Source organism: Triticum dicoccoides, chromosome 4A (assembly GCF_002162155.2).
Source record: "Triticum dicoccoides isolate Atlit2015 ecotype Zavitan chromosome 4A, WEW_v2.0, whole genome shotgun sequence".
Taxonomy (NCBI): Eukaryota; Viridiplantae; Streptophyta; class Magnoliopsida; order Poales; family Poaceae; genus Triticum; species Triticum dicoccoides.
This window is the reverse complement of record NC_041386.1, coordinates 750,641,348-750,651,083: the sequence shown is the minus strand read 5'-3', so window position 1 is coordinate 750,651,083 and position 9,736 is coordinate 750,641,348. Positions and strand designations below refer to the sequence as shown.

Genomic DNA, 9,736 nt, shown 5'->3' with positions numbered 1-9,736 from the left:
GCTCCTCGCATTTTGAGCTTTTGAGGTAAATTTATGGGACAATTGTGTTTTTACCCCTAGTTGGTTCCTACCCACGGGTTTTGCCCTTACTTTTCGAGCTTGCTCAGTTTTGCCCTTACTTTTTCTGTTGAGCTCCCTCGAATGCCCTTTGACCGTTTGACCAAAACTCTAAAAATTCATAACTAATTCATATGAACTCAGAAAAATTCAATTAAGATACCAAAATGTTTAGATAAACATTACCTTCATGTGCATATCATTTGCATTCAGGACAAAAGCACCATTTAAACTACCCGAGGTAATTAATGTTATTAACATTATTAAAAATAAAAAGGTATAAACAATGTTTTTGTCCTGAATAAAAATTACATGCAAATATAGGTGATGTTTTTTGAACATCCTGATATCTTATCTTCATTTTTCTGAGTTCGTATCAACTTGTTATGAAGTTTTCAACTAATGGTCAAAGTTGTTAGAACATTCATAACAAGTTGATACGAACTCAGAAAAATGCAAATAAAATATCAGGATGTTCAGAAAACATCACCTACATTTGAATGTAATTTTTATTCATGAAAAAATATTGTTTATACCTTGTTATTTTTAATAATGTTAATAATATTAATTACCTCGGGCGGTTTAAATGGTGCTTTTGTCCTGAATGCAAATGACATGCTCATATAGGTAATGTTTATCTGAACACTTTGATATCTTATTTGCATTTTTCTGAGTTCATGTGAATTAGTTATGAATTTTCAAAGTTTTGGTCAAACGGTCAAAGGGCATTCGAGGGACCTCGACGGAAAAAGTAAGGGCAAAATTGAGCAAGCTCGAAAAGTAAGGGCAAAACCCGTGGGTAGGAACCAACTAGGGGTAAAAATGCAATTGTCCCTAAATTTATAGGGTACCGAGTCATCAGCATTGGATAGTGAAGCAGAGTCCATCTCTATTGTTGCCACTATTGTTGCCAATCTTTCCCTTTTTTGTAAAGAGGGCTTCAACAAGTCGAACACCATGTGAGCATATTTGTAGATGTATGTTTTGTCAGGACATCAAGTCACTCGCTTAATGTACTCCAAGGACACAAATCAACATTTTGAAAGCATAACAATCCATATGACGCCCCATCCCCCCACATTATTTTGGTGAACCATATTATACTTTAATCATTAGTTATAAATTATGATCTACACTACTCGCACACATTTTTTAGCCATCGGGGGCACTATCTATCAGTCACATAATTTTTAGTGCAATTCACATCTTCGCATTGTATTGTCTCTTTTTACGTGCATGCATTTCCATGATTTTCAACTTTAGATTTATCTTCAATACTTTTTTTATGTTAATTTGACCCAAGGGCATGTTGTTTTCCCTGCCTTAACCTCTAGACAAGACCACACAACCTTTACCTGTAGGCATGACTATAGAAGAGATGGTATAAGTGGGTTGGACTATTTATCATTTAGACAAAGTACCTCAAAAAATTGAGAAAATTAACTACGAGCACATGAGACAATATACAAGTTAGGGTCATACCATGAAAGAAAGTAGGCAATCAACTGCATCATACAACCTTTCTCCTTTTATTGGATCCCCCGCAAGGTTAGGAGAGATCTTGGACAACAATACTAATGCCTAAAGAGATAAGAATAGTTAAGAAAACAATATTATGCAATTGGTGACTTATCCACACGGAAAAAATTAGGGTATTTGTACACTTGAAAATAATCAAGAAGATCCACAAAATTCAATGACATAATGACACAAGTGCACTTGCAATTTTTTGCGTAAATTTTTTATAATGTATATATAATACAAAAAATACAAATGAAGATGTGTTGTATTAGTTATGTATGAGAGTTATGGTTCTCTTTTTCTATAGACATTCATTGGCTTCTTGGGAAATTTTAGAATCATTAACCACTCTATTATGTAAGGCAAAATCATTGCCAATGCACCTAGTTTAGTTGATTAAATCAAATGTATGGAATCTGTAAAATCCTAGATACTTTTTTGATGACGCACATTTTAAAGAGTAGTACACTTATTGATCGACTCTTTCCACGAAAGAACATTCCCACTTTTCTAGATTAAGATAATATCAACAATAATTTGTCATTACCTTAAGTGCTTTTGCAGTACAATCTGATACGGACCAACCATTATCTGCTGTTGAAAGTGTCCATGAACCTTTCGATCTATGGCGGTAATAAGTTTTGCTGTCAGGATGGTTCTCAAGAACCTGTAAATAAGAAGTTAATGTCAAAATTACTACGCCAATATTGTTTTATTTACAATATGTAAGGTCGGGAGAAGGAGAATATTGAACCTGTGAATTTTTAATGAATTCATGGGCTTTTCGAAGTATTGGACCAAACTCATTAATAAGGTTTGTTGAGCAATATGCTTGGATAATAAAAGTTGTCTCCCAACTTTGACAACCATCATATACCTGTCATAAACAATTTGGTAAAATGGGTGTATGCAATACACATGTGTCTTCATAGAACACTTGAATTACAAATTTGTATGTAAAGAAGCTCTCGCATCAAATACAAGGACAATATCAACAAAAAAACAAATAAGCATAAAAACAATGTAACATCCCCATTTTGATGGATTCAAAAAATGATGGAAAGGATGTTGCAAGCTAGGTGCATGTACCAGTAAATTGATTTCTCTGGAGTCGCATAAATTAATCTCCAATGGTTTGGACTTCTTTGCCTAACAAAAGAATGAAATGAATTTTCACAATTTCCTATGTTTGTATTTTTGTGTTTTTATTGGATTCCTCTTGTGTAATTTGATTTTCTAGAATTTCCTTAGAATTGTTGAGTGGCATTTTCATTTTATTCGCTTTCAGTATTGACAATAATTGAAAATTTGGTCCCAATTAAAATGAGTCGAATCCATGCTATCCAACAAAGGTGATCCACATAGACAAACCTACACATAATCTTCGCTAATGATGCCTCCCCTCTCCTTTACAGGAACTATCCCAATCCTCCACATCCCCTCCTTAGCATCATTTTATCTGTCATCCAACCGCTACCAAAAACCAGAGGGGAGGCAGAAGGAGTGACACAGGGTTAGATTTGGTTTACTCGAAGAAAACGAACTTATTGGTAGTATAGGGGAGGGACCTTTGCAAATCTTATCACTGGTGAAACACCGGGGGACAGAGGAAAGGCCCAGGGTCGGGGCATCTAGAGGAGGCTCTAGTTTAATTGTCTGTTTATCTCCTTATCTCATTATCCACTAATTGTTAATTTATCTCCTTATCCACTACTTATAAAAGCACAATTTTTATGAATCCAATAAATCATATCCATTCATTCAACAAAAACCAACGAACCCGATCCTCTCGGTAATGGCCCCGATGAGATGATGTATCACAACAAAACTATCTCATATAACGGACATGGAGTTTGTGAGTACGAGCTCACATGCACCCGATAGAACAATAAAGTCTACAAAATAGTAAAATAATTAAAAATTCCAAATTTTTTGGCAAAAATACATTTATGTGTTTCACGTGCATGAAAATTAAGTTTTTTGATGGCATGACATTCGTGGAGGTGAGGAAAAAACTAAAAAGATCAATAGAACAAAAACTGTAAAAAGGAGAGAACATTTATAGTTAAACTAAAAAAATATAGGATGTGACATTCTATTCTCCATTTGGTTTCATTGGTAAACAAATTTTTCGGTGACACAAAATGCATAAACAAACAATCTTCCAGTAGTAGTGGGATCAACATGTTGAAGTAGCTGACCTTTTAAGCCAAGGTTTACACATAATGGTGCTCAACGATTCTGAACCATAAAAATGTAATGAAGAAAAAGTACTGAAAAACATGAAAATAAAGTAGTACCTGCGCTTTCATGCCATCTTCTGCCAGCCATAAATAATCATAGATCCTTGGAATATGCAACTTCAATGCATCTGAATTTGGATCATCAATCCAACAACAAATCATATTTCGTGCCTAGAGAAACAAAATTTATTGATGTGTTAGTTCAAATTAATTAGGTTATGGGATAAATTGTGAGAAAATGGCGAAGAAATCATTTAGATGGTAAAATGGCTAATAGGAATGTTAACACATGAACTTGACAATGGCAATGACTAGATTTGGGGGGCTGGGGCAGGTTTGATGGTCAAGTTCTAAACATACACCATTAAATAATACTAAATAGTAAATTACATAAGCACCAAGGTTATTGCATTGAATATATGCATAATGAATACAATAAAATATTTATTTTTTGAGTGCTTCATAGCTCCTCTAGTCAGCAAAACTGTAGTCAAGACAGAATTGGCTATGAGATTTTTACCAATAATATTGTGTAGAATATATATGTTGGGAAAATGACATGTAGATAGACAAAACATTGAAGATCATGCATAATATCTACAAATCAGTTCTATTCAGCTCAGGTCTAATCCCAGTCATAAAGCTTGGTCCATTGGAAACAAATTGGGTCTGGCCTTAGGCGAATTTTCTTGCAAAATTAGCAAAAGTCATCCATTATTTTTTTTGCACAAATTAAGAAGCAAGCCTATATTACCTTGTTAATCGGACATATACCAATATATTTAGTACTTTCATCTTCATAATGGATATGTTTCATGAGGTTTTTCAATGCTTTATCTCTTAACTTATTAACTGGCCAACAATTCAACACTGGTTCCACAAATTTAGTAATACATGTCCAAATAACAGTTTGCAGCAATGGTCGTGGATAGCGAAGGTCTTCATGCATGCAACGACAGATAATAACCAAACACAATTAAAATGATATATTAGACACATAAGTTAAATACTTCACAATTTCAATTTGAGGAAAACAGGAAGGATTTATACTAAGTAAATAATTATAATTTTACCATCTTACTTCCATTGGCAGTCACCTTATCTACACTTCAATCAACAGTTTCACTAGTTGCGTAATGTTTCTTCTACAGTTTTCGCAATCACTCATATTTCACAATAGTTATCTACTTTATTTTTCTGTCATAAGAACATGCACATGTGACAAGTGTAAGCAATTCAACTCAAAATGAACATAAACATGTATTACACATATAAACTTATAATTTGCAAAGAAAAACTAAACACAATTAGAGATATTCAGTGTTGTTCTAATTTTGTAATCAATGAGCATACACATAAATAGATGATAGTATGTATAAAACATAAAATTTTACACATACATAAATAAAAAAAATGTAGATGGTTTGCACTCTATGGTACCATCTGTTTTCAAAAAATAACTTACTAATATATTTGCTTCCAAAACATAGCACTATTACTAAAACAAACCTTGGCACAAGTATCACGTGCTTTATTCCAATCGACCTCACTGTATGGTATGCTATAGATCTCCTCTCTTATTGCCAATATTGTTGGTGTAATTGGGCCAACAAACTATTTACCATACAGATAAGACATTGGCATATAAATCAACCGGCAAAAGCACCAAAATCGTCCTATGGAAAAGAGAGTTCACCCGAATAAGAAAAATGTTCATAAAAGTAACATCCAAATGCATTGTTCAAGATGTTGATTGCTGAATGATTCTTGATTCATTACTTTCACCCACCCGAATTATAGTTTCAAAACAAATAGGAAACTTTGTTACTTATTAGTATAGAACTGTCCTCATTTGCATGCATGGTATCAACTTACACTCATTATATCACTCCGGATTTGCTGCGGGAGTGGGGGTAGACGTCCCTCCTGCATCCACCGTCCACACAATCTATAGATTCATGTGACCACATAGCTTTCCACATGTATGAATCTAAGAAGGCACATTGATCATATGGTGCCCCGGGCGGGGAGGGGGGAGGCAACTACCTCCCATCGCAGCACACTATTTTCCTATGACTCAAACAAATAAAGTGGTCCTAAAATTATCCAAAAAATGCGCGAAGTTACATGTGAAGTGTCAAAACTATCAATCACATATACAATTGCATTTTGCTGAATTACATTCAGTTAAGTCCAATCCTTAATACTCTCTACGTTCCATAATTCTTGTCGTAGTTTTAGTTCAAGGTATGGAATGAAGGGTGTATATTATTAACATGTGGAATCTGATGAGGGGAGCCCAAATGAGTATGTCCATGACATGGAACAGGCCCAGTAGGATGGGGAAGGACCAAGCCCATAATAGGAGACCTACATAGCAGAGGTCCCAAACCTGGGTAAAATTCATCATGTTAATCTTGTTCCAAAACCATCCTCTCGCACAATCCCCCACCCCTCTTAGAAATGTGTATGTTCATGTAATCCTCGCGGCAATATCCCAGATATCAATTTCCATTGAACATAATAGATGCAATGAAATATGAGTCTATTGAGATATTTTCGACGTAACTACAAGTTTACCCAAAAATCAACTTTGAACAAGTACTACTTCATATGTTAACAATCTCCCCATAACTTCATAAAATTTCATTAAATTCGGTGACATAATTAATAGCGAATAGGGTAGTGCATAAAAATGTCAATATGGCCATGTATGACATAGAAAATGTGCATTCAATGTAGATAGTAAGACAAGGAGAAACTCGAGAAAGTTGACTGGTGCATATAAAAACAACAGAGACAATTGAGTTAGTAAGAACAAATTTGACAATATAGTGTACATTTTAGTCATGAGGGGCATTACATATGTAGATGATTTGTTAATATTTAATCACTCAAAACAAACAAATACCTGGATGAATTGGAAGACAATGTGGGACAAGCCATAGTTCAGGAATGATCGAATTATTTCCAGACCATTCATACAAACCGACCACCTTCATTTAAAAAACATGAATCGGTTACATTAACCCCTCCTTCACTAAGAAATAATGATTTTAGGACAAATTCATAACTAGTACAACAATTTTTGCCAGCAACATTTGGTAATTTTAGGCTTGAGACCTAACATACCCTAGAAACTAAGAAGCTAAACTATTTCATTCGGAATGCTTCCACTAATTAAAGCGAAGATAAATAATTATTCCAACAAACAGTCATGGAAAGACATTTTAATTTGGAGGAAAACTATTAGCTAGAAAAAATACCATCAATATCAAGATTTTGATGAATTTTAATTGGTTTCCTTATTTATTAACAGTGTAGTACGTACACAGAAAGTTCATGCAAAAGGAATTATGATTAAATGTTAAACCGCACTATAAGTTTGTTCTAGATAGTTAGGAAAAAAGGTTAGACTTAGCATTCAACGGGTTTAGAAAAAAAATCCCTTCATGATACTTAAGGAAATTGCCAGTTTTTTATTAAAAAAAACCCATGCCCCACGGAGCCCGATTTATTTTCACACACGCATGCATAGATATATGTCACACACTAGATTGTTTGTGTCTCAGTGGCATACAGAGAGCCATATCTTTCCCCATTGTGGTATTGCAGCTGCACTTCCATGCAATAGAATCCAAGCACGCCCCTTGATCAAGGCTTCATTGTCCACCTCATCAAGAAGCCTCAAGGTAACATAGTTTAAGCATGATCCAAACATGGTGCTCGGCCCCAACACTTGTGTGCCCCAACCACCATCTTCATTCTACATGGATTACAATAAATGCAAATTCGTCATGTTCTTCTGTAGCATGGAACAGAAATGTACATTTGGCATATAAAGAACATTACTAGAAAGTAACTGGAACTGATGTTGGCATGCCTGATGGTTGTAAATATAGCGACAAATCTCACGCCGGTGTTCTCTTGAAAGGACGGTATTGAGTGATCCAGTAACATGTAGAGCAAATATCTGCAAGAAAAAAAGATCATCACCATAATGCTGTCCACAGGCCAACTACGGTGTGCAACTCTTGATAATTATTTCAGGATTATTGACAACCCAACATTAAATGGAACTGGCAAACATTTTAAGGTATTAGACTAGGTTGGTAAAAAAAAATCTGATGCATCTTGTGTATATATGGAGATTATCGCTGGCACAATAATTAGATAGTCCTTAAGCAGTACAAAAGGAAGTGAAATGAGAAAGCTTCATAGCATAGGTACGTCAACTTTTACTACTCCCTCCGATCTAAAGTTGTACTAAAGGTGCGTCAGTTAATTTGGATGGGAGGCAGTGCATAAGTTTTAGCAGTACACATACAGCTTGTTGGAAAGACTTGAGTAAAAAAATAACTAATTACTCAAAATTATCTCACAAACAATCAGGTTCACCATCCAACAATAGAGCCTGTGCTTAATTTCTCCTAGCAATATATATTCACCGACTCACCATAAAATATATTTCATGAAACAAAGTCAAAATATAGTGAAATAAGTAAGTAAAATAAAACACAGACCAAGATAGGCATAATGAACATAATTCCGCTGTAATCGCCAGGCCAATGCCCATCGTGTGCTTGCAGAGCAGAGTGTTGACGAAGGGCTCGCCGCAATGATGTTAATATGGTCTCTTGTGTGACTTGTGCAATATCTACAAGCTTGATGGCCGGAGGATCCACCTGAACCTGAAGAAGCTTTTCTTTTGCATACTGCATGCAATAGATAATTTGAGAATTTTACGGTAGATGCTGGAGTATATACTTACTTAAATTAAAACCCAGATTTGCATATACAACAAGACGTGACACAAAGTATATAAGTACCTGCATGCGCATAAGAAGATCCTGTGACTCCCTCTTGTGGAAGCGGCGGCGGGTGAAGTCCCGGCGCAGTGTGTCGACCTCGGCGCGCTCCTCCGGAGTGCCGTGGTCGGGGTCGAACTCCCACACTGCCCTGCCAAGGAAGTTGTTCGCCGACCGCAACCACGGCCCGCCGCCCTCGGAGACCTTGAGCCTCCACATCTCCCTCCTTCCCTCCACGACCGCGCTGCCTCCACACTATGACTAGCTAGCCAGCTGACCCAAAATATATACTCCTATGGTGGTGGATCGTTTCAGACTTGAGATCGGATCGGCTCACCGGCGCCTAGAGTAAGTAAATTTCTGGTGGCCAACTTGTGTGTGCACTAGTAAATATTGGTCCAGAGGACAGGTAGCCATCTTCAATTCGGCCCTACCTTCTGTCCTCATCGTCATCAAGTACGTAGTAAATAGTAGTAGTAACTAACGTTGTACTAATGATGATAGGTCTGTGGCAATGTGAACCAGGCAGTCGCATGCATATGCATGCTGGCAACAACAATATGAATGCAGCTTTAATTTCTCCATAATTAGTAGCACAGATACTACTTTTTTTTTAGAAAAGAAGGATGACCCCGGCCTCTGCATCTGTGAGATGCATGCGGCCACTTTATTGATTATTCACGAGGACCTTACAAAGTATTACAACAATATGCTTGAATCCGCCATCTTGGCAACATATGCCACTACTCCTATCCATATGATGAAGGGGTGCTAGCTGGGCCAAATACCCAGACCACTCACGTAAGCCTATCATCAAAAGCCGGAAGCCCCAGCCAAGCCACATATCGGGTCTGGGGCACAAACCGATCTGACGCACTACATGTGTCGTCGCCGCCATCATTCCACAAGTCCATCTTCAGAGTAGATATTGAGGCTTCTACCTTGTCAGGCCACTCTGCCATCGACACCACCATGATGCCAGACAATGTCCTCCTCCTGCGTGAGTCCATCTCCAAGCATCGAACATCAAGTCTCCACTGCACCACGCTGCCGAGATCGGCCACCATCAATGTTTAAGATGAAGCACTGCTCACCAAAGAAACCAAC

At 36.7% G+C, this 9,736-nt stretch overlaps 1 pseudogene; it reads right to left on the bottom strand.

The window, feature by feature from the left end:
• LOC119288457 overlaps positions 1 to 8,870 on the bottom strand; it is a 14,465-nt pseudogene extending 5,595 nt beyond the window's left edge.
• Positions 8,871 to 9,736: the final 866 nt, after the last annotated feature.